Genomic DNA, 22,979 nt, shown 5'->3' with positions numbered 1-22,979 from the left:
GATTCCTGCTTGCTTGGAGGGATAGAGGCAAGAGTGTCTGACTGTGCATAGAAACTATGCTACTATACAAAGGCAAAATTTGCCTTCATTTCTCTGCCTGCTTTTGCCTCTAGACACATCCTTCACTCCTCTCTTCCTGTATGCAGGATGCCAGAACCCTACGCCCACCAGATCTGTTTTTCACATGTGGTGGTCCTGTAAAATAATTCAGGAATATTGGGAAACTATATATCATGATTAGGGATGTGGGTGGCGCTGTGGGTTAAACCACAGAGCCTAGGACTTGCCGATCAGAAGGTCAGTGGTTCGAATCCCTTTGACGGGGTGAGCTCCCGTTGCTTGGTCCCTGCTCCTGCCAACCCAGCAGTTCAAAAGCACGTCAAAGTGCAAGTAGATAAATAGGTACCACTCTGGCGGGAAGGTAAACGGCGTTTCCGTGCGCTGCTCTGGTTTGCCAGAAGTGGCTTAGTCATGCTGGCCACATGACCCGGAAGCTGTACGCCGGCTCCCTCGGCCAATAAAGCGAGATGAGTGCCACAACCCCAGAGTCGGCCACGACTGGACCTAATGGTCAGGGGTCCCTTTACATTTATATATTATGAATTTTAAAAGATACTTAAAAAAGCTTTCCCCCAAACACCCGAGACTTTCCTCTTGGGGATGGTAACAATGGAGGTCCCCCCAAAAAACAATAGAGTTTATTACTGTACGCCACTGCTCCAGCTGGAAGCTTATTGGCACAAAGGTGGAGAACAAGTATAGTACCCACCAAGGAAGAATGGCCGTGTAAAATGTTTGAATACAGTGGTACCTTGGTTCTCAAACTTAATCCGTTCCGGAAGTCTGTTCCAAAACCAAAGCGTTCCAAAACCAAAAACCAAGGTGTGTTTTCCCATAGAAAGTAATGCAAAATGGATTAATCCGATCCAGGCTTTAAAAAACAATTTAACAGCAATTTAACATGAATTTTACTATCTAACGAGTCCATTGATCCATAAAATGAAAGCAATACAGTGGTAACTCGTGTTAAGTACTTAATTCGTTCCGGAGGTCCGTACTTAACCTGAAACTGTTCTTAACCTGACGCACCACTTTAGTTAATGGGGCCTCCTGCTGCTGCTGCGCCGCCGGAGCACAATTTCTGTTCTCATCCTGAAGCAAAGTTCTTAACCTGAAGCACTATTTCTGGGTTAGCGGAGTCTGTAACCTGAAGCGTATGTAACCTGAAGCGTATGTAACCTGTGGTACCAATGTAATGTACTGTGCTATAAAATAAATAAGAGAAGTATTGTAGATGATAAAAATAAAAATTAATTCTTTTTCTTACCTGCACTGATGATAGTCATTGTTTGGATGGGGGGGGGGGGCTTTTATCCATTTCTGCATTCACACAATCAATCAATCAATCAATCAATCAATACTGTAGCTGAACTGGGTTCCACACAGTCACAAAAACAACTTAACCGAAAAAGCCTCAAAAACAAAAATGCAAAATAAATAGCAAAAACAAAAGTGTGAAACTTCATACAAAGTCCATTTGACTTCCGAAATGTTCGAAAACCAAGGCGCAGCTTCTGATTGGTGCAGGCGCCCTGGAAATAATAGCCAACAGCCGCATCGGATGTTCGGCTTCCGAAAAACATTCCAAAACTGGAACACGTACTTCCGGGTTTTCTGCATTTGGGAACCAAGGTACCACTGTGGATTACGCGCAGTTGTAGAAAAGGAAAGGAACTAGGAAAAGGGTGGAAGGGAAGTCATATGGTATATGTATACATGCTGTATTTGGTACAAAGTTGTCAGTGGGACAGGGACAGGGGGGTTAAATATGCTCTCTGCTCCTGTTTTTGAAACGGCAAATAGAATATAAAATAGAATAAAGGACCCTACCCCCACCCAACATTGTTGCTTGACCATTGTGGCACCCATGAAATTAATTTATTCCACTCCTGTGACATCCAGATATTCACACCATGTCTGATTATAATATACCATTGTACTATTTGCTGTAATCTTCCCCTAGGTTGTAGTACAGTGGTACCTTGGTTTAAGAGCAGTCCTGTTTACGAACGATTCGGTTTACGTAGTAATAATAATAAAAATAAATGTTATTTATACCCTGCCGTCCCCAGCCAGAGCTGGGCTCAGGGCTGCTAACACCAGTAAAATTACAATAGAAACATAATAGGGGAGGGGGGGACCAATTTAAAATACAGGTTAAAATGCAATTTTAAAATGCAACCTCATTTTAAAAGTAGCCCATAGATCAAAACTGTAAGGGGAGGGAAGACATGAGGGTCAGACTGAGTCCAAACCAGCTCTGTCTTGCAGGCCCTGCGGAAAGATGTCAAGTCCCGCAGGGCCCTAGTCTCTTGTGACAGAGTGTTCCACCAAGTCGGGGCCAGTAATGAAAAGGCCCTGGACCTAGTTGAGACCAATCTAACCACCCTGCGACTTGGAACCTCCAAGGTATTGTCATTTGTGGACCTTAAGGTCCTCCGCAGGGCATACCAGGAGAAGCGGTCCCATAGGTACATGGGTCCTAGGCCGCATAGGGCTTTAAAAGTCAAAGGTAAAGGTAAAGGGGCCCCTGACCATTAGGTCCAGTCATGACCAACTCTGGGGTTGCGGCGCTCATCTCGCTTTATTGGCAGAGGGAGCCGGCGTACAGCTTCCAGGTCATGTGGCCAGCATGACTAAGCCGCTTCTGGCGAACCAGAGCAGCTCACTGAAACACCGTTTACCTTCCCGCCGGAGTGATACCTATTTATCTACTTGCACTTTGACATGCTTCTGAACTGCTAGGTTGGCAGGAGCAGGGACCAAGCAACAGGAGCTCACCCTGTTGCGGGGATTCGAACTGCCGACCTTCTGATCGGCAAGTCCTAGGCTCTGTGGTTTAACCCACAGTGCCACCCACATCCCTTAAAAGTCAAAACCAGCACCTTAAACCTGACCCTGTACTCCACCGGGAGCCAGTGCAGTTGGTAAAGCACTGGATGAATGTGATCCCACGGCAAGGACCCCGTAAGGAGCCTCGCTGCCGCATTCTGCACCCGCTGGAGTTTCTGGGTCAGCTTCAAGGGCAGCCCCACGTAGAACGAGTTATAATAATCAAGCCTGCAGGTGACCGTCGCGTGGATCACTTTACCTCAGTCTACAAATGGAAACTGAACAGTGGAAGGGCACCGGCGGCGGGAGGCCTCATTAGGGAAAGTGTGCCTCGGTTTAAGAACAGATTCAGTTTAAGAATGGACTTCCGGAACGGATTAAGTTCATAAACCGAGGTGTCACTGTATATCATAGCAGCTCAGGTGCCCTGTTTCTGTCTCTGTGTCAAATCTGGCTTTTGCGCGGCATTATCGCGGACAAGTAAGAATGTTGAAAATGCCTGTTTATGTCATGACAATGGGGCACTGGTCTTAAGGGGAGCTTTACAGACTGGCTGGTGGAAGTATTCTATTTAGGTCAGTGCCCATTTAGATTGTTTTCCTTATGTTTCTTTGCAAACTCGACTCTATGAAAGCCACAGGATATTTCAGCTGGTGCATTTCTAGAGGATTATTGTCCTTGCTGGGTGGTTAAACATCATCCCAGGCATGCAATAATTGCCCAAAAATGCATTGCCTATTGTGTTTTAAAAAGAAAAGCAGATCTAGTGAGAACAACTTTGTTTGAAGTTGGGTATTCTCAGTTAGAATATTCAGATGTGAAAGCAGCATTAAGCATTCTTTTGTTCAAAATAATGTTTCCCTGGTAGCATTCTATACCGATATTTAGCTGGGTGGAGAATCGCAAGAATTCTGGATGTTAGACATGGAAAATACCCTAATAAATCTAAGCTTATTTCCCAGTAGCAGCGGAAAGCTCACTACAGATTAATGTTTTGTGCAGAATTCACTTATGCGGCTAAATTTACTCACAGTGGGATCGTGCAAAAGTTAGCCCTGTTGAGCTCCAGGTAATTAAGTATCAGATTTCAGCTTAAATGGCATTTGTATTTGATGCAAACATAGTTACATTTTATTTTTGCTGAATGGGAACAGGCAGACAACCCATAGGAGATGCATAGGCAAAGAATGTGATGGATTCCTTTTTTTAAAAAAAGGCTATTTTGAGAATATTGCATTCATTTTTTTTATCCTTACCATGAAAGTTGAAAGGTTAAGGACCTCTGGAAGGTTAAGTCCAGTCAAAGGCGACTATGGGGTTGCAGCGCTCATATCACTTTCAGGCTGAGGGAGCCAACGTTTGTCCACAGACAGCTTTGCGGATCATGTGGCCAGCAGGACTAAACCACTTCTGGTGCAACGGGACACTGTGACGGAAACCAGAGTGCCCAGAAACACTGTTTACCTTCCCGCTGCAGCGGTACCTATTTATCTACTTGCACTGGTGTGCTTTCGAACTTCTAGGTTGGCAGAAGCTGGGACAGAGCAACGGGAGCTCACCCCATCATGGGGATTCGAACCGCCAACCTTCTGATTGGTGAGCCCAAGGTAGTTTAGACCACAGTGCCACCTGTGTCCCACCTTACCTTACCTTTTCCATACCATGAAACCAAGAGCAGGCAATATAGCAGACAACAACACATAAAAAGATAAGATAAAAGGATACATGTGACAGTTGCAATGTTTCATATGCAATATTTATACCAATGAGTTATATTATTATTAGTAACTACTACTACTACTGATAGTTGAAAGAAAGGAAAACCAAGCCAATGCAATTTTTATTTTGCCGTTTGCATCCATTTATATCTGACGTACATTGCTGGTGCCTAACTCACATCCACACTGAATTGTCTCGATAGACAACAGGAGTATAGACAAGGGCCTTACTGAATGGGGGAAAGATTGACTATTGCACTAATCTGTGGCCTCCACACCAACGTGTTGGCATAGTCCTAAGATCCTGTGATCTGCATAGGAGTTACCAGGAATGTTGGCACAGAACTTTCTGCGTGGGGTGAAAACTAAGGGATGGAGAAGGCAAGTCAGGAAGAGGGCAGCAACAAGCTCATGTGAGCATTTTGATAGGCTTTTTTCGCTAATGGAAGAAGTTTAGATTGGGATCGTACAGCTTATTACCCCTCTGGCACAGTATGAGCATATACAAACAAAAGCAGATTTCTGGATCGTTTCCCCATCAAAACATGATTTCTTAGTTGAGGGTTAGGGTTAGGTGTTTTCCCCCCCATTTAATATGCCATGAAACTAAAGGAAGTTTCCAACGCAGCACTATGACAAACATTCCATCTGTGTAAGCCGCTCTGCTCCCCCTTTCTTCCTTAATGTGATTTTCTGGGGGTTCTCGTGACCCAATTTGGGGTATGCAATGGAAAGGGACGCGGGTGGCGCTGTAGGTTAAACCACAAAGCCTAGGACTTGCCGATCAGAAGGTCGCAGTTCGAATCCCCGTGACGGGGTGAGCTCCCGTTGCACAGTCCCAGCTCCTGCCAACCTAGCAGTTCGAAAGCACGTCAAAGTGCAAGTAGATAAATAGGTACCGCTCCGGCGGGAAGGTAAACAGCGTTTCCGTGTGTTGCTCTGGTTCGCCAGAAGCGGCTTAGTCATGCTGGTCACATGACCCAGAAGCTGTACCCTGGCTCCCTTGGCCAATAAAGCGAGATGAGTGCCACAACCCCAGAGTCGATCATGACTGGATCTAATGGTCAGGGGTCCCTTTACCTTTACTTTAATGAAAAGGAGAGGGGCAAAGAACCCCACTGCATTATAAGAAGTATTTGTACAGGCTCCCACTAGCAGTACTCATTAGCTGACTCCATTCCCTACTGTTTATATTTTTTAGGAACTGAAAACAAAGTTTGGGCAAACAAACGAATGGTTGGAAAGGAAGAAATGGTGGGGAAAGGGGGAAGAAACATGTACTGTGGAAAAGACAGTGGAAAAAGGGACTACCCACTAGGGATGCTAGAGATTGCATCAACGATTTGGATGAGTTTCACTGGACAAACAGAGATTTTTTAGATCAGGGGTCAGCAAACCTTTTTAGCAGGGGACTGGTCCATTATCCCTCAGACATTGTGGTGGGCCGGGCTATATCTTTTGGGGGGAAATGAACGAATTTCTATGCCCCACAAATAACCCAGAGATGCATTTTAAATAAAAGGACACATTCTATTCATGTAAAAACACGCTGATTCCTGGACTGTCTGCGGGCAGGATTTAGAAGGTGATTGGGCCGGATCCGGCCCCCGTGCCTTTGTTTGCCTACCCATGGTTTAGATGTAGAATTCTCTGCTTGAGCATCTGAGCTTGGACTAAGCAAACCATGGGGATATCGTTCAACTATGGGCTGTATTGTTGAAGAGGTTTCATTCATCCTTAACCAACAGCTCTGGAAAATAACTAGCCCAAGTAAGTCCTGGAGAAGCTTTGGGTAAATAAAGACTTTGTGTTTCAGAGGATCTGGCTCTACTTAATTTGCCCCTTTATCTCTCTTCCAAGCACAATGCTGGCAATATTTGGACCATCACATGAAGCAAATGGAAACAACAAATATCTGCTACAATGACATTATTGTTATTATTATCAAACCGAAATGGTGTTTGAGAAATGTATGAGAATGGAAACTTGATTTACCTGTGCAAGCATGGTGAACTTAGAACAGGTATTCTGAAGCATGAACTGTTCATGGAAAACCTATTAGTCTAAACTTCCCATTTTTACACGGAGGCATGCCTTTTACAAACAGGTCATCTATTTTGTAGGGATATTGTTTTTATTACCCAAATAACTCTGTAATCCATGAAAGATAGTGCCCTTGAGTAAATAGCATCATAAGGTGTGCAGTGACCAAAACGATAGCAAACACAGTATTTGATTGTAATATATCAGTGGTTCAGTGCTCATTTCTTCTCTTTCCAAAATGGATTATTTCTTGAAAAATTGCAAACGAAGTAATAAAGGGTCCACTTGTGATATACCAGTGGTTCAGTGCTGGGACGTCGTTCCGGTAATCCGACTTTTCGACGCTATAGAGTTTAGTCATCGAGCTGTCAAAATCAATTGTAACAGAATTGCACTGAATTGACAAATAGAATAAGGAAAATTACACTTAAAAATACATTGAGAATGCAAGAAGTAGAATAAGGAAAATTAAAATTAAAAATATGTTGAGAATGCAACAAGTAGAATAAGAAAAATTAGAATTAAAAATACATTGAGAATGCAACAAGTAGAATAAGAAAAATTAAAATTAAAAATACGTTGAGTGCATTCTTTCTTGGTCTGTCAACACTGCATTGCCTGCAGCTTTGATACAATTAGAGCCACCCTCCTCCTTGCCTGTCTGAGCCTGACGGCTGCAAACGTCAGACATGATGGGGCTTTCCCTACAGCTGTATCCTTAGCTGCCCCCTCTCTCATCCTCAATCCCACGCCATCCTCTCAGTGTTTCTGTTTTATCTTGCATGCTAAGAGAGGAGGCATGCCCTCCAGCCCAAACATGGTTGCTGGGGAAACTTCCGGCAAATACTGACAACATCATGAGCTAATGGCAGGCACCTCCTCTCAATGACCTTAATTAGACCCAGCTCAAATGTTGGCACATCATACAATCATCACCAGCCTCTGCAATCCTCACAGACCTCTACCACCTCCCAATGCATGGATAGAGATCATGTAGAAATGAGAATCTACCATTTTTTAAAAAAAGTAAGCTTTTTTCCAACTGCACCATCCCTCTGCAAGCAGAAAGGTGGTGACATGAAGATATATTTAAATATCTAATCTTTCACATGTATTTTGAAGTCGTACAATCTTATGTGGGGATGAGTGATAGGTTTTTAAGACACTGCGGTGGTTAGAGTGTTGGGTTAGGACTGGGCAGACTCAAGTTTGTATCAATACTCAGCCTTGTAGCTCACTGAGTAACCTTGAAGACTTGCCGTCTCTGCCTTAACCCACCTCACTAGGTTGTTGGGAAGATAAATGGCGACTAGGGAGAGTTGCCATGTTCACCTCTTTGTGCTCCTGTATAAGCAACATGGGGCATAAGTGAGTATTTGCAGCTTTTACTTAAAAAATGGGAAGAGTGTGAGGACTCCTTAACACATTTCATATTTCATTAAATCATAGACTCTTAGAGTTGAAAGGGATCCAACGGTCATCTAGTCCCACCCCCTGCAATGCAGGAATCTCAGCTAAAGCATCCATGGCAGAAGGCCATCCAACCTCTGCTGAAAAACCTCCAAGGAAGGAGAATCCACCATTTCTCATGGGAGTCTGTTCCACTGCCGAACAGCTCTTACTGTCAGAGTTTTCCCCAATGTTTAGTTGGAATCTCCTTTCTTGCAACTTGAAGCCATTGGTTGGAGTCCTACCCTCCAGAGCAGGAGAAAACAAGCTTGCTCCCTCCACCATGTGACAGCCCTTAAGATATTTGAAGGCTATCCTATCTCCTCTCAGTCTCCTCTTCTCCAGGCTCAACATACCAAGCTCCTTCAACCGTTCCTCATAAGGCTTAGTTTCAAGACCCTTGATCATCTTGGCTGCCCTCCTCTGCACAGCATCCTTTCTAAATCATGGTGCCCAGAATAGAACACAGTATTCCAGGTGTGGTCTAAGGCAGAATAGAGCGTTACTAATACTTCCCTTGATCTGGACACTATACTTTGTTGATGCAACCTAGAATAGCATTAGCTTTTTTGCTGCTTTTTTGCTGCTGTTGACTCATGTTCATCTTGTGGTCCACCAAGACCTCTAGATCCTTTTCACATGTACTGCCAGGTGTCCCCCATCCTATATTTGTGCATCTGGTTCTTCCTGCCTAAGTGCAGAACCTTACATTTGTCTCTACTGAAATTCATGTTGTTAGCTTGCGCCCAATCTGTTAAGGTCATTTTGAATTCTGATTCTGTCTTCTGCGGCATTAGCTACCCCTCCCAGTTTGGTGTCATCTGCAAATTGGATGCCATCACTTTAGGTAGTGAATCCTAGGATTGAACAGATGTGTGTGTGATACATGATTGAATCATACATGCTGCATTCAAATTTCAAAAAGCTGCAGTATTACAAGCCAGTATGACAAGCCAACAAAGTTCTTATCAGCCTGTGGAAGATTTGGATGGGGAGATTAAATGGAAGAATGTTGTGCCAAATCCTTTTCTCCCTCCCCGCCTTCTTTTTATGGTCACTCTTGCAAAAAATAAATATTTGTTTTCCTTATTGGATCCTTCCTGCTCAACCTTCTGCTGTAGTCTCCAAGCATCCAGGCTTAATGGAGTGAAGCTTGCATAAGTTCAGAGCACTCAGCCGCAAATTCTGTCTGAAACAAGCAGATTATTATATTTTGCTTAAGACAAATGTTAAGATTTGCATTAGTCACAGGCAGACAAACAGCTATTTGTCCAAGCTCCAATAAAAGAGGATGCCACTATAGCAAATAAATGTAGGGGAAACACATATTCAAATTCTGAAGAGGCCATTGTTTGTGAACCAATTAATTTGCACCTAGCTAATTAATTCCCAAGGCTCAATTGAACTACCATCACCAAGAGTAAACAAGCAACATGCAGGGCTATGAATCAGACTGAGTTACCACAGACAGCTGATTTCTAGTTCCGGTTGTGGATCAGACTGTTGGCACAGTGGCGTTTTTAGCTCATTTCTCCGCCTCCCCTCCAGCTAACATGTTTGCCAATCTGGTTCATGCAGCTTGTGTTTGCAATTCTGTGCAGTTTCAGAAAGGATGTGTGTGTGACTTTTGGTCTCGGCATGCCACTCCAATTGCTTTGAGATCATACTTAAACTCTTGGGACTTCAGATTATTCATGTGTAATACTGGAATAATGCCTACCTCCCCGGAAATTTTTGCAAAGCTTCATTAGTGAGTCTGCAAGGTGAAAGCCTCTTTACTGAACTTGGGCCCAGTGATTCATAATCTCTCTCCCCAAATCTCAAAATGCAATTAAGGAAAGTTAAGTGGGAGGGGAGCTACAGGTGGTTAGTCAGGTTTCTACACTCCTTACTGACACCCCTTAAATCAGATCTCCCCCCCCCCCCTTCTGCCACTTTCTACATTACTAAGATATTAAACTCAGCTATGTCTTGCCTTCGTGCTGGAAAGCCAAAATGCACAGCAAAATCGCATGCGTAAGTGACGGGAAAATGACACAATGGAGCCTTATCACTGTAGGAAGGATGGGAAAAGGTGAAAGCAAGAAAGCTTTTGCAGACCTCATTAGGTGCACCAAAATGTAATTATAACGCGAAAGGCTTTCCTCATCTTATTTTTCATTCTTAAAATAATTTGCTAGAAGAAATACATACATTTCGCTCAGGGCCTTTCCAGGTGGTTATTCTTTTGCTCAGTAAATGTTACAAATTTGTTACCTGGTGTTCAGACTCTTCATGTAACATTGCGGTGCCAAATTTGTATAAATTGACCTGCAGAGATTGGGGACTGGCTGACGGCAGGTTTGCTTTGACCCTGCACTTGGAGTTTGATGCTTGGAGTCCATGGGTGTGTTCAGATGTGGGGAATATTATGTTAGTCTTCCTGATTATAATGCTAGTGCTTCTGTCCCGTTTTCTAATGTTTCTTTCATGTGGCAGTACTTGCTGTGTCGCGGGTTTTGTTTGGGCTGATATGCCAGCACGCCGCACTAAATTCCATTCACACAACAACTAATGCCATCAGACAACGTTTTGCGCACGCATGCTTCTGTTCCACCAGGATTGTCTCATCAAAATGGCAAGGAAGAACTGTGTGCGAGTATTCTGCCCTAAATTTCACCACTTTGCTACTGCAATTTTCCAGGTTGTAAAGGTAAAGGGACCCCTGACCATTAGGTCCAGCCATTGCTGACTCTGGGGTTGCAGCGCTCATCTCACTTTACTGGCCGAGGGAGACGGTGTACAGCTTCCGGGTCATGTGGCCAGCATGACTAAGCCGCTTTTGGTGACCCAGAGCAACTCATGGAAACGTCGTTTACCTTCCCGCCGGAGTGGTACCTATTTATCTACTTGCACTTTGACGTGCTTTCGAACTGCTAGGTTGGCAGGAGCAGGGACCGAGCAACGGGAGCTCACCCCATCGCAGGGATTCGAACTGCCAACCTTCTGATCAGCAAGTCCTAGGCTCTGGGGTTTAACCCACAGCGCCACCCACGTCCCTTTCGAGGTTGAGGGGACTACAAAAGGATTCCCCGCCACCACAGCCCCACAAAATCCAATAACATGAAATTGAGTGCTAAAAATGCATTATATTCCATTAGTTTCCTAAAAGTGGCATGGACATTGTGTGAATCTCAAATACAATGCTGAAATTAACAGTTAGGGAAACAGAAGGGAACTGGAATAAAATATGAGTATCTTCCTAGCTAAATAAGGAATCTTGCACAGAAATGGCTTCCACACTGACTTCTCCCTTCCTACCTGATCACTAGCCAATCAGCACATGTGCTGTCCTGCAAACTCTGAATATCTCTGATAAATTATTGGGCAGATGATTTCGTCACCCTTTTCATCCCTGCCTGTTGAACAATTACTGGCTTACATGCAGAGCTAGGATCTCATACTGCGCAGCAATTTGATTTCTCCTCAATATAGTCATAACAAAATTAAACATTATGACTTTTTATTTTAGTAGTGTTAGAGATATGTATTCGAAATTAAAAACTAATAAAAATTTAACAGTTCATTCTGAGACAAAAAGGGAGGAAGTATTTTTAGCTACCTATTGATCTTTTCCCATAGTACAAGAGGCTACAGGACAGAATGTTTGGAACAGAGTTGAGGGTCAATAGAAAGCCCTTAAACCATGTTAAGCCTCTAGTGTTTTGGACGGGTCCCATTAATAACAGTAGGCTAAGCATCTGAGAGCTTGTTCACATGACACTATTGGCACTGAGAATATCAGGCCTGAGTTTTAGCGCCTCAGCTACTTACAACACAATGCTCAATCCTGGTTTAGTGTGCTAGCATAAAGCTTCATGAGTTTTATTTGTCTGCTTGTATAGTAGCATCAGTGTACCTGCCATTTTGGAGAGTACAAGAGCATAGGTCTCTTTTCTTCATAGCTAACAATCAGAACAGTAAAAATATAATATCATTTATAAGTATACAGTAGAACCTCGGTTGTCGAACATAATCCATTCTGGAAGACTGTCTGACTTCCAAAATGTTTGACAATCTGGGTGCAAAGGGCTATCAGCAATTTCTATTGAGAAAATTGAAAAACACTCAGCGGAAGCCGTTTGACTTCCATGGCGCGTTTGAAAACAGAAGCATTTACTTCCGGGTTTTTGGCATTCGGGTTCTGAAACGTTCAGCTTCTGAGACATTCGAAAACTGAGGTTCCGCTGTACATGTAAAACATATAAAAGTATGCATGAGTGATTGCACAGTAAACATAGGTTCTGTTAAGTTGTGGGTGAACATATCAGATGACACAGCAATTCTTCAGACAGCTCTTGTTTATTCACAGGCCAGAACAGAACTGAGCTGAAGGGTTCAGCCAACCTGCTTATATAGAGCTCAACTACAACGCAACAGCAACAACTTTCTGTAACTATCCAATCACTGAACGTCACTTTCAATTCCTTATTTGCATATGTGGACCTGAGTGAAAACTATCTACAGTATCCCCCTGCTGGCCCAGGATGAGAACTTCAGTACATAACAGGTTCGGTTAGGATAACACAATCCTGCTTCCAGTTTAGTATATGTACAACTCAACCCACAACCTCATTCTATTTGTGCTGTCAGATCCTGCGCCAGAGGCATATCTATTTCTGTACTTCCTTCTTTCTACAGTCAAGATTTATTTTAAGCTTAAGCCACCCTAAGCAAATATATTTACCCTAAGCAAGCCATCACTGTCAAATATCACACCAATGGGTGCAATGGGACTTCCCCTTCCTCTCTTCCCTCCCTCCAGTAGCCTCCAACCCCCCAGTTTTTCTGGAGGCTGCCCTAGCCCTCCTCTAGAGAAGATTTTGGGGGGCATGCAAGTAATGCAAGAGGAAGGAGAAGCAGGGGAACTCCCATTTCTTTGAGCAGGATTCTGTTGTGCAAGCAGACCTTCAACGACACTGAAAAGCTTAACTGAGGAGCTTAACCCTGAAATGTGATTTTTGTTGTTCTTCTTAGCAGTTGTGAAATAGGATGCACCAAGGCTACACCTCCCCAGTCCAAGACTGCATGCACAAAGATACAGAGATTATTTTGTAAGCTTTATAGAAACTCTTTTTTAAAAAAATAGGGGGAAGTTACACTCAAGGGGAAGTTGAGGAGACCTCCCCCCCCCCAAAGATTAGGTTTCTAAACACAAAAGTTGCAGAATCCAAATGTTTACTCTGCACAGCTGCTTGTACTGGTGTTGACTGATTTGACCAACACAACAATGTGTTGGCAGCATCCCTCAAGCTAATGCCACAATTCCTACATTATTACTCCCACATGCCATATTACTAGCAAATACTTTTTAAAATACTCCTTCCCATCAGAGACAAAGGGCCCAGCCTTTACCGGATGTGTTATTGTTTTGTTTTATTTTTTGCATACTTCCCTATTCAAACACTATGGGACCTCTTACCCATGTTAATGAAGAAGAAGAAGAGTTTGGATTTGATCACTACCCTAAGGAGTCTCAAAGTGGCTAACAATCTCCTTTCCCTTCCTCCCCCACAACAAACACTCTGTGAGATGAGTGAAGCTGAGAGACTTCAGAGAAGTGTGACTAGCCCAAGGTCACCCAGCAGCTGCATGTGGAGGACCAGGGAAGCGAACCCAGTTCACCAGATTACGAGTCCAACCGCTCTGAACCACTACACAACAGTTTGATATCAGATCCACACAAAGAATGGACATTTGCAACTGTGAAAGTTGATCAGATGTTAACATGTGGTTTATAGTTTATTTCAGGAAAAAATAGGAAGCCTATCTGAAAACCTAGCGCAGCATCAGATTCATTCATTGTGTTAGATTTGCACTTGCACAATGGAAAGTCCCCTTTCTTGTCTCCCATCCCCGTCCCGGTCCATGCCCCATGTCACCCCCAGAAGTGCTTCAAAGATTTGGAACCCCTAGAGTAAATTTAGTGGTGTCGTGGGCAAAAGAGAGGGTGGCAGGCAGTGGCGTAGCGTGGGTTGTCAGCACCCGGGGCAAGGCAAGTAATTTGCATCCCTAACCCCTAACCTGCCGCCGCTGCCAGCTTCTTCTTGCTGCTGCCTGGGCTGCTGCCATAGGGCTCTGCTACAGCCTGCGCCCGAGGCTCTTCGGCGACTCCAGAGGCGGCCCCCCCTGCACCCCCAACGCTACGACACTGGGTGATAACGTTGCAGACAGTTCATGCAGTACTACTTTGGATAATCATTGGCAACTGAGTCAGCTAAGTATCTTGACTCTTAATTATCAGTACGCCTTTTGTCCCAATGGTTGCATTAAAATTAAATGTAGATGAGCACTGTTCTTCTTTGTTGGTTTTATTTGACTGTGAAACTCATGAAATTGCATATCTCAATGTCTAAAGAGCAGATCTTGGACATCATATATGAAATGATAGTCTTCTGGCAGAGGGGGTAGTATTTAAAATTCTCAAACACCATATAAATGGAAGAGAATTTGGAACAATATAATTATTTCTAAGCTGCATGCATACATACTTAATGAGTGGATTTAAACATAATCACCCCTTCCGACGACTTATATAGCAATTAAGAAATGTTAGCAATTTGCCAGGATTTAGCAGAATTTCTAAATTGCTACTCCTCGAATTTTATCCTTCCTTGCTGTAAACTCATTGGTTGCTGAGAGACACAATGATGAGCTGTCAGTCTCATTGTTTTGTAACACATTTTGTTACCGCTGATCTATGATGAAATCATGCTACCTTTAAAAAGTATGGCTATTGCCCGAGGAGCATGTTAAAAATGTGACTTCAGCATAGCAGAGAGGTATTCTTTAAAACCAAACAAACATCTACATCAATGTAATTCCTTTAAAATGTCATTTCAGTGCTGGGGTGACTGATCTTTCCACATTCTTAAGCTGACCAAATGACGGTCCATCATTTATCTTTAAAAGTTAAGGGTGGGGGGAGTAGATGCATTCAGAGTGTTTCCCCGCCCCCTCCTGGCAGTTATCTCAAGGAGAAAATCTCTCAGCCAGACAGTAAATCTCCTGTTTTCATTCTCTGTGGCTAAAAGCTCATAATTTAGCATTTCACTGTCTGGCTGGCACGTGGATATTTGGTATCTCATGATTATTGTTTTTAAAACTGTACTATAAAGTTACATATTTTAGCCATTATAAAGATTTCAGATTTTTCTTATACCTTTCAAGAAATGAAATCATTGCATTTTGGCTGTTACGAATTACAGGAAAATAAAAATCAAAAACATTAAAATTATATCAAAACTGGTAAATGCATCAAATTAAGTCTTGTGAGCTTCTGCCAGAGGTCAACAGCACACATCTATCGAGTATATGATGAGTAGACTGATGTTTGGCATTGATGTAAGAATTTGGAGCTCAGTATGCTCACAAATGCTTTGAGCAACTAGTAAGGGCATGATGATAAAGGCCCAGCCTGGAGTTCATAAATGCTTAATATCAGCACACTAACTGTGTGCAGGTGTTCAGTTTAGCTCATGCATCTCAGCTTCCGTTTGCCCAGAAGACCCTCACATGCTCAAAAGTGCAGAGGTGTTTATCTACAACCCATATAATAAATGGTCTAGGGCAGAGGTGAGGAACATTTTTCACCCCCTGGGAGCCACATTCCCACCTGGAGAATGTTCCAAGGGCCACATGGGAGTGGTGGCTGAGCCCCGAGGCAAATGTGAGCTGGCTACAGTCCAGCCATGCAAAAGCCAGTGGTTCCTGTTTACGAACGATTCAGTTTACGAACTCCGCAAAACCGGAAGTAGTGTCCTGGTTTGCGAACTTTACCTCAGTCTAAGAATGGAATCCGAATGGTGGAAGGGCACCGGTGGCGGGAGGCCTCATTAGGTAAAGCGCACCTCGGTTTAAGAACGGTTTCGGTTTAAGAATGGACTTTCAGAGCGGATTAAGTTTGTAAACCAAGGTACCACTGTATTTAGAGAGGTCTAAAGGACTGCATCCCCTGACTGAGATTCCTTACTCCTGATTTTTAGATGATATAGATAGATGGATAGATAGATAGATGAGAGAGAGAGAGAGAGAATAGATAGATATAGGGTATATATATAGGGATGCAGATGGCGCTGTGCTCTAAACCACTGAGCCTCTTGGGCTTGCCAGTTGGAAGGTTGGCAGTTCGAATCCGCGTGACGGGGTGAGCTCTCATTGCTCTGTCCCAGCTCCTGCCAACCTAGCAGTTCGAAAGCATGCCAGTGCAAGTAGATAAATAGGGAAGGTAAACAGCATTTCTGTGCACTCTGGCTCCTGTCACGGTGTCCCTTGTGCCAGAAGCTACTGTTAGGTCCACCAGCTTTCAACCATGGATACCAGCAGCCTTCAAGCAAGCAAACTTGCCTTATTATTGCTCCCTAGCATCCCACTGCCAGAGGATTGCCTCCTTCCATTCACCAGTTTGCCTCCTCCAAGTGGAGGAAACCTGGGCAGTGTTGAATGTCACATCCATGGCCAGGTGTGTCCTGCTGGAAATAGAATGGGGCTTTCCCCTTGGCCTGGCTTTATATCCACTCAGTTGCCAAGTGCTTTTGTGACATCACAAGAAACCCACAGCCAATGGCAACAGCTGGGGAGGCATCATCTTCATTGCTTTGAGCCTCACAATGGCAGGTGGACCTATCAGTGATTGTGTGCTTTATTCATGACACGGGTGGAGCTGTGGTTTAAATCACTTAGCCTCTTGGGCTTGCTGATCAGAAGGTCAGTGGTTTGAATCCCCGCAACGGGGTGAGCTCCTGTTGCTCTGTCCCACCTCTGGCCAACCTAGCAGTTTGAAAGCACACCAAGGCAAGTAGATAAATAGGTACTGCTGTGGCGGGAAGGTAAACAGTGTTTCTGTGTGTTCTGGTTTCCGTCATGGTGTTCCATTGTGCCAGAAGCAGTTTAGTCCCACTGGCCACACGACCCGGAAAGCTGTCTGCGGACAAACGCTGGCCCCCTCGACCTGAAAGCGAGATGAGCGCCACAACCCCATAGTTGCCTTTTACTGGACTTAACCGTCCAGGAGACCTTTACCTTTACCTTTTACTCCTGATATAGGGTATATATAGATATAGGTCCTGGTACAAGTGAAAATTTGGAGAAAGGCAACTGGTACAAATCTGATCTCTCCATGCATTCATAACCTCCATCGAATGTTTGCACTCTTGTTACAATTCATCTGGCAAACACACAATTATATCCCGCCTGTTTCTTGTGTCTATAATGACTCCATCAGCAGACTTCAAATGGCATGTGATTGAGGGAGTACCGTTTTTGGGGGGGATGGGTGGGAATAGGTTAGTTTGTATGAATTGTTAAGATCTATGTGGCAAGAGGGACATGGGTGGTGCTGTGGTGTAAACCACAGAGCCTAGGACTTGCCGATCAGAAGGCTGACGGTTCGAATCCCCGCGACGGGGTGAGCTCCTGTTGCTCGGTCCCTGCTCCTGCCAACCTAGCAGTTTGAAAGCACGTCAAAGTGCAAGTAGATAAATAGGTACCACTCCGGCGGGAAGGTAAACAGCGTTTCCGTGCGCTGCTATGGTTGCCAGAAGTGACCAGGTCATGCTGGTCACATGACCTGGAAACTGTATGCCGGCTCCCTCGGCCAATAAAGCAAGATGAGCTCTGCAACCCCAGAGTCGTTCACGACTGGACCTAATGGTCAGGGGTCCCTTTACCTTTACTTTTACCTTTACCTTATGTGGCAAGAAACAGACATCTTCAGCAAGACCACCCTTATATATTTTGATTCAGTTTCAAACAGTAACAAGTCTTCTTCTCTCCAGATAATTTGTATTGCATCCCCTCGTGTGGCTCTGAGGCTCAGTGACCAGACTTCCCTGATACATCTTCTTCTCCCCATTCTCTCTGCTTGGCATGGAAGGATCTGTCAATTTCCATTTTCCTGGTTTCCAGGCTTTCCAATCTAAAACTCCGCTCTTCACATTTTGCAGAAAGTTGTAATTAAAAAAAAAATCTTGTGATAAACCACCAGTATTTTAGTGTGAATTTCTCCCAATAAGCACATTTTTATATGCAGTTTTGGCAAATGTACACATTTCTGCGAGCAAATCCCCCTAATGTAATGCATTTTTGTATGTTATTTTTCATGAATGACTTCATTTTTATGCACACACTCTCCTCATTTTTGTAAACATTGGTTGGGGAACTGCACAGGAAAATTCAGATAAATGTGAATTTCAAAGGATTGCTGTGTTTCGGTTTGCATATTATTTCAGAACATGTAAATTTGGTAGATTCGATTTTAAATGCCTTCCAAACTGACTTTCTCCTCCAACCCTACTGTCAGCCCAGTCTTTCTGCTCCCATGTTGACTGTGTCTTTCTGGCAGCTTTCCATCCTTTCGTTTCAGAGATTTTACAAACTCAAAAGGCAAGGGGTGAGGAACTAAGATACTGAGATGCAACGGAAGACTATCAGATCCCCTGTACTTTTAATTAAGTATATAGAAGGTGAAGCTGTAGCACATTTAGTGTTTTTATCCTTGCATTACCCTTCATCTCAAGGGTTCCAGCATCTGCTTGAAAAATAAAATCCATTGTTTCACATTGCCATAATATTTGTGTTCAATATATTTACCTAGACAGAGAAGAGCTTTGTTGTTTGGCATCAAATTATCTCCCCTTGGCATTAACTCACTTAGAGTTTCATTGCTGTTTACTCAGCGTTATTTTATAACCTTCCGTTAAATCTGCTTTTTGTTTGCCACTCGCCTTTGGGCTTGTTTATTTCCTCATGAAGTCTCCTGTTGAAGGGTTCCCAAGCACTGTTTGTTTTGTCAAGACAAAGGAACATTGAATAGGACCTGGCATAGCATATAGCTTGAGGGACGGAGCCTGCAAATCATGAAGCTCCTGGTTTGAATCCTGCCTCTGCTAGAAAAACTCTCTGTGGCTGCAGTCCTAAACAAACTTGCCAGTTAAGTCCTACCAAGAGCAGTGGGATATCCTTCCAAGATTAATGTAAACTGTTTGGAGGGTTTTTTATGATTAAATAAAATAAATAAATAAATAAATAAATAAATAAATAAATAAATATATATAAATATGCATAGCTGTGGATCGTATGTTCTCTTGGGCAAGCCAGTCTCAACCGTAGACCTACTCATTCACAACATAACTCCATCTAATGGCTTCCATTACACTGGTAGGCCCAATTCATGGTTCAGGTTCTGACGCATGAAAGCCCTGTATGACTTGTGACCCAAACAGTTGAAAGAGCATCTTCCCAAGTACCTTCCCACCCAGGTTTTGAGATCTATAGGGGATGCCTTGCTTCTTGTGTCTACTAGGAACATGATTGGGGAGGGGCACTAGAAGACGCATGACCTTATCAGTGACCATCTATGGAACTCCCTCCCAGTACAGATTTCATTCCCCCCCCCCATGTTACATTCATTCAGACTGCAGCTTAAGAACCATTTATTTTTGCAGGAGACCCTATAAAGGTCTCTCTTTTCCAGGGACGGTCCCAGATTCACAGAAGCTGTCCCGGTGACAGATTTGATTCTGGAATGTACCACTTTTCCTTCAGATGTTCCTATCATCACCAGAGAAACGTTGGAGTCTATCGAGTTATGCAACCCTCAAGCCAAAGAGATAAGCAATTATACAACCTTTAGAAGGCATCTGAAAGCAGCTCTGTATAGAAAAGTTTTTTAAAAATATTTACTACTTTATTCTTACTTTCGTATGCTGGAAGCTGCCCAGAGTGGCTGAAGCAACCCACTCAAATGGGCAGGGTATCCATAATAAAATGATGATGATGATGGAATACGATGTTCCTATTTTCATCAGAGAAATGTTGGAGAGTACATAGCAGGAGTGGTTCTTGTCTAATTTGTCTAAAATACTCTCTGTTCCAGTGTCTTAAATACCACTTAATGTTGCATGCAGTTATTATTGTATTTTATTGTAAATTGTGGTTTCAACTTTGTTTTTGCTCTGTATTATGAAGGTTGGCGTTCCCCCAAGCCTACTGATACCCGCTTCTTGGGCAATGGACTGTTGACATTTTGGCTACATAAGTGGCAGCACTCATAGCCTAAAGATTTGAAATACAATAAAGGATTCTAAAGAATAAATATTGGTTTTTTAAATTTTTTTATTAAATTTTCCAACATACATTTATAGTATCCAATCTAAATTTATCACATATTTTCTCTTTTAGACTTCCTTCAACCTCTCTGACAATCATCCACTATTCAATTTTTTAAAATACGCATTTCCTAATTTTATATTGCATTTTATAAACCTTCACACACTTAGTTTTCATCAATACAATAGTCCTCTATCATTTACAGAACTTCTTGAAATCCTACTAGCGTTCTTTGCTCATCACATACACATTTCAGATAGTCTGAAAATTTTCCCCCGTCTTCAATGAACTTTTGATCTCATATATATCTGATCTTTCCTGTTAGTTAGTTTGTTAGTTTGTTAGAATAATTGTTTGCCTTCATTTACATATTTTAGTTTAGTTAGTTTGTTTGTTAGTTTCTTTGAATAAATATTGTTTGGCTTCATTTACACATTTTAGTTTAGTTAGTTTGTTTGTTAGTTTGTTAGAATAAATATTGTTTGCCTTCATTTACACATTTTTCACGATGGTGCCTAAATCTAAGTATCCAAGAGCCATTGAAAATTGCACTCTAGAATGGTGTAGCCAACTGTTAGCGCCATCATCAGAAGCAGAAAGAATTAATAAAAAAATTAAAAATGCACATTTCTAATTGCTCTCAGGTCTCTCTATATTTACTGTTGGTGTTACCCAAGTAAATCATACTCAGAATATACTCATAGTGGATATCACCCAGTGAGAGAAAGTTAGTGAGCCCCTGCCATCTTCCAGCTGATTTTGAAGAAAATAGATAATTTCAACAGCTTGGCTCATCAATACAAACAGTTGCTTGTTACAAGGAATTAATTTTGACTTTGCCTAGAAGGAGGGCATAGCATTCTTGTCCTTGACCAATCACTGTTATTTATTTTTTACTCATTTGCTAGTTCCTTTTTAGGAAAGTGAGAATTTTGGGTTTGATGCTTTGGGGTAACTGATTCAGTGTGCCAGCAATAGTCACTTACCCAGATATAAATTATACATCAGAAGCACTCGTTAAAGGCTTTAATCAAACATCTGTAATTCTGCATAAAATTAACACCTTCCTCATATTTAGGCTGTCAGGCTGAAGGCAAAAATCAGAGATAAATGTAGGATGCATTAGATCAGATTCTCGCCTGACTGACACCACGCATAATTCCAATGATTTCTTTCAACACATGCAAATATGCAAATAAGCACAGGAAGCTTTGGGTTTCCTGGTTTTTGAAAATCATTCTCATCTATCTGAATCTAAGCAGTAGTGATCTGGAAATTCTTAATTTACGTTGGATCATTTTGAAAATCAGAAACGTAGGAGAACAATATTAAGCGTTAGTCGGTCTTGTCAATTATAGCTTCAGATAGTTGCCAGAGTACTTTTCCTAGGGATGCAGGTGGCATTGTGGTCTAAACCAGTGTTTCCCAACCTTGGGCCTCCAGCTGTTTTTGAACTACAATTCCCATCATCCCTGACCACTGGTCTTGCTACCTAGGGATGATGGGAGTTGTAGTCCAAAAACAAGAGTGGGGGACCACTGGACCTCCAACTTTTGATGGAATACAACTTCCATCATCCCTGATCATCTATAGTGCTGGCTGGGACTTGCTGTGTCCAAGTACATCTAGAGGGCCACAGAGCAGCCAATATGGCCAGACCTTAATTTTTGTCTCAGAAGTAAAATGACAAGAAGTCCCCTTCCATCTCTTCTTATTGACAAAGGGCATAATTAATAATAAAACTCTTCTGAAACATGAAATGAAGAAGGATACCCTCCTAACTGGGATTCTGGTGACAGGTGCTCATTAGGACATGAGAGGCAGAAGGAAGAGAAGGAAGAGAGTGAACACTGTTGTGTGACATTTATTATTATTATTATTATTATTATTATTATTATTATTATTGGCTTTACATGCTGCCTAAAGGTGATAGCCTCCCGCAGTTTTGTCAAGTTTATGTTCGTAGCTTCGAGAACACTGTCCAACCATCTCATCCTCTGTTGTCCCCTTCTCCTCGTGCCCTCCATCATCACCTTGCCAACAAAGGTCCGTATAGTTAAAGCCATGGTTTTCCCAGTAGTGATGTATAGAAGTGAGAGCTGGACCATAAAGAAGGCTGATCGCCAAAGAATTGATGCTTTTGAATTATGGTGCTGGAGGAGACTCTTGAGAATCCCGTGGACTGCAAGAAGATCAAACCTATCCATTCTTAAGGAAATCAACCCTGGGTGCTCACTGGAAGGACAGATCGTGAAGCTGAGGCTCCAATACTTTGGTCATCTCACTAGAAGAGAAGATTCCCTGGAAAAGACCCTGATGTTGGGAAAGATGGAGGGCACAAGGAGAAGGGGACAACAGAGGACGAGATGGTTGGACAGTGTTCTTGAAGCTATGAACATGAGTTTGACCAAACTGTGGGAGGCAGTGGAAGACAGGAGTGCCTGGTGTGCTCTGGTCCATGGGGTCACAAAGAGTCAGACACGAATAAATGACTAAACAACAACAACAACAATGGTGATAGCAACAGATCCCTTGGGGTGGAGCTGGTGGAATGAGGAGAAGCCATTTGTGGTGCGATCCTATTCATATCCAAAAGTTAAGCCCTAGTGAGCTCAATGGGATTTACCTCAAGCAAGTGCTTAAAGTAGGGGAGGGGATCCATTTTTAGTCTGTGGGCCTCATTTGCTTCTAGGCAGTCTCGGGGGGGGGGGCTTATACCAGTGGTGGGGG

General features: G+C 42.9%; 1 long non-coding RNA gene across 1 annotated transcript in view; it reads right to left on the bottom strand.

The window, feature by feature from the left end:
- Positions 1 to 6,609: 6,609 nt before the first annotated feature.
- The window catches only part of LOC310827015, a 30,690-nt gene continuing 14,320 nt past the window's right edge, over positions 6,610 to 22,979 (bottom strand). Inside the window, exons 2-3 of the long non-coding RNA XR_014556135.1 lie at positions 7,875 to 7,997; positions 6,610 to 7,018 (exon numbers count right to left, since the gene is read on the bottom strand). This is a non-coding gene — a long non-coding RNA (uncharacterized lncRNA). The remainder of the gene's footprint in view (positions 7,019 to 7,874; positions 7,998 to 22,979) is intronic.

The sequence above is a fragment of the Podarcis gaigeae genome, assembly GCF_964106915.1.
Source record: "Podarcis gaigeae genome assembly, chromosome: 11".
Lineage (NCBI taxonomy): Eukaryota > Metazoa > Chordata > Lepidosauria > Squamata > Lacertidae > Podarcis > Podarcis gaigeae.
This window is presented reverse-complemented; position numbering and strand designations above follow the sequence as displayed.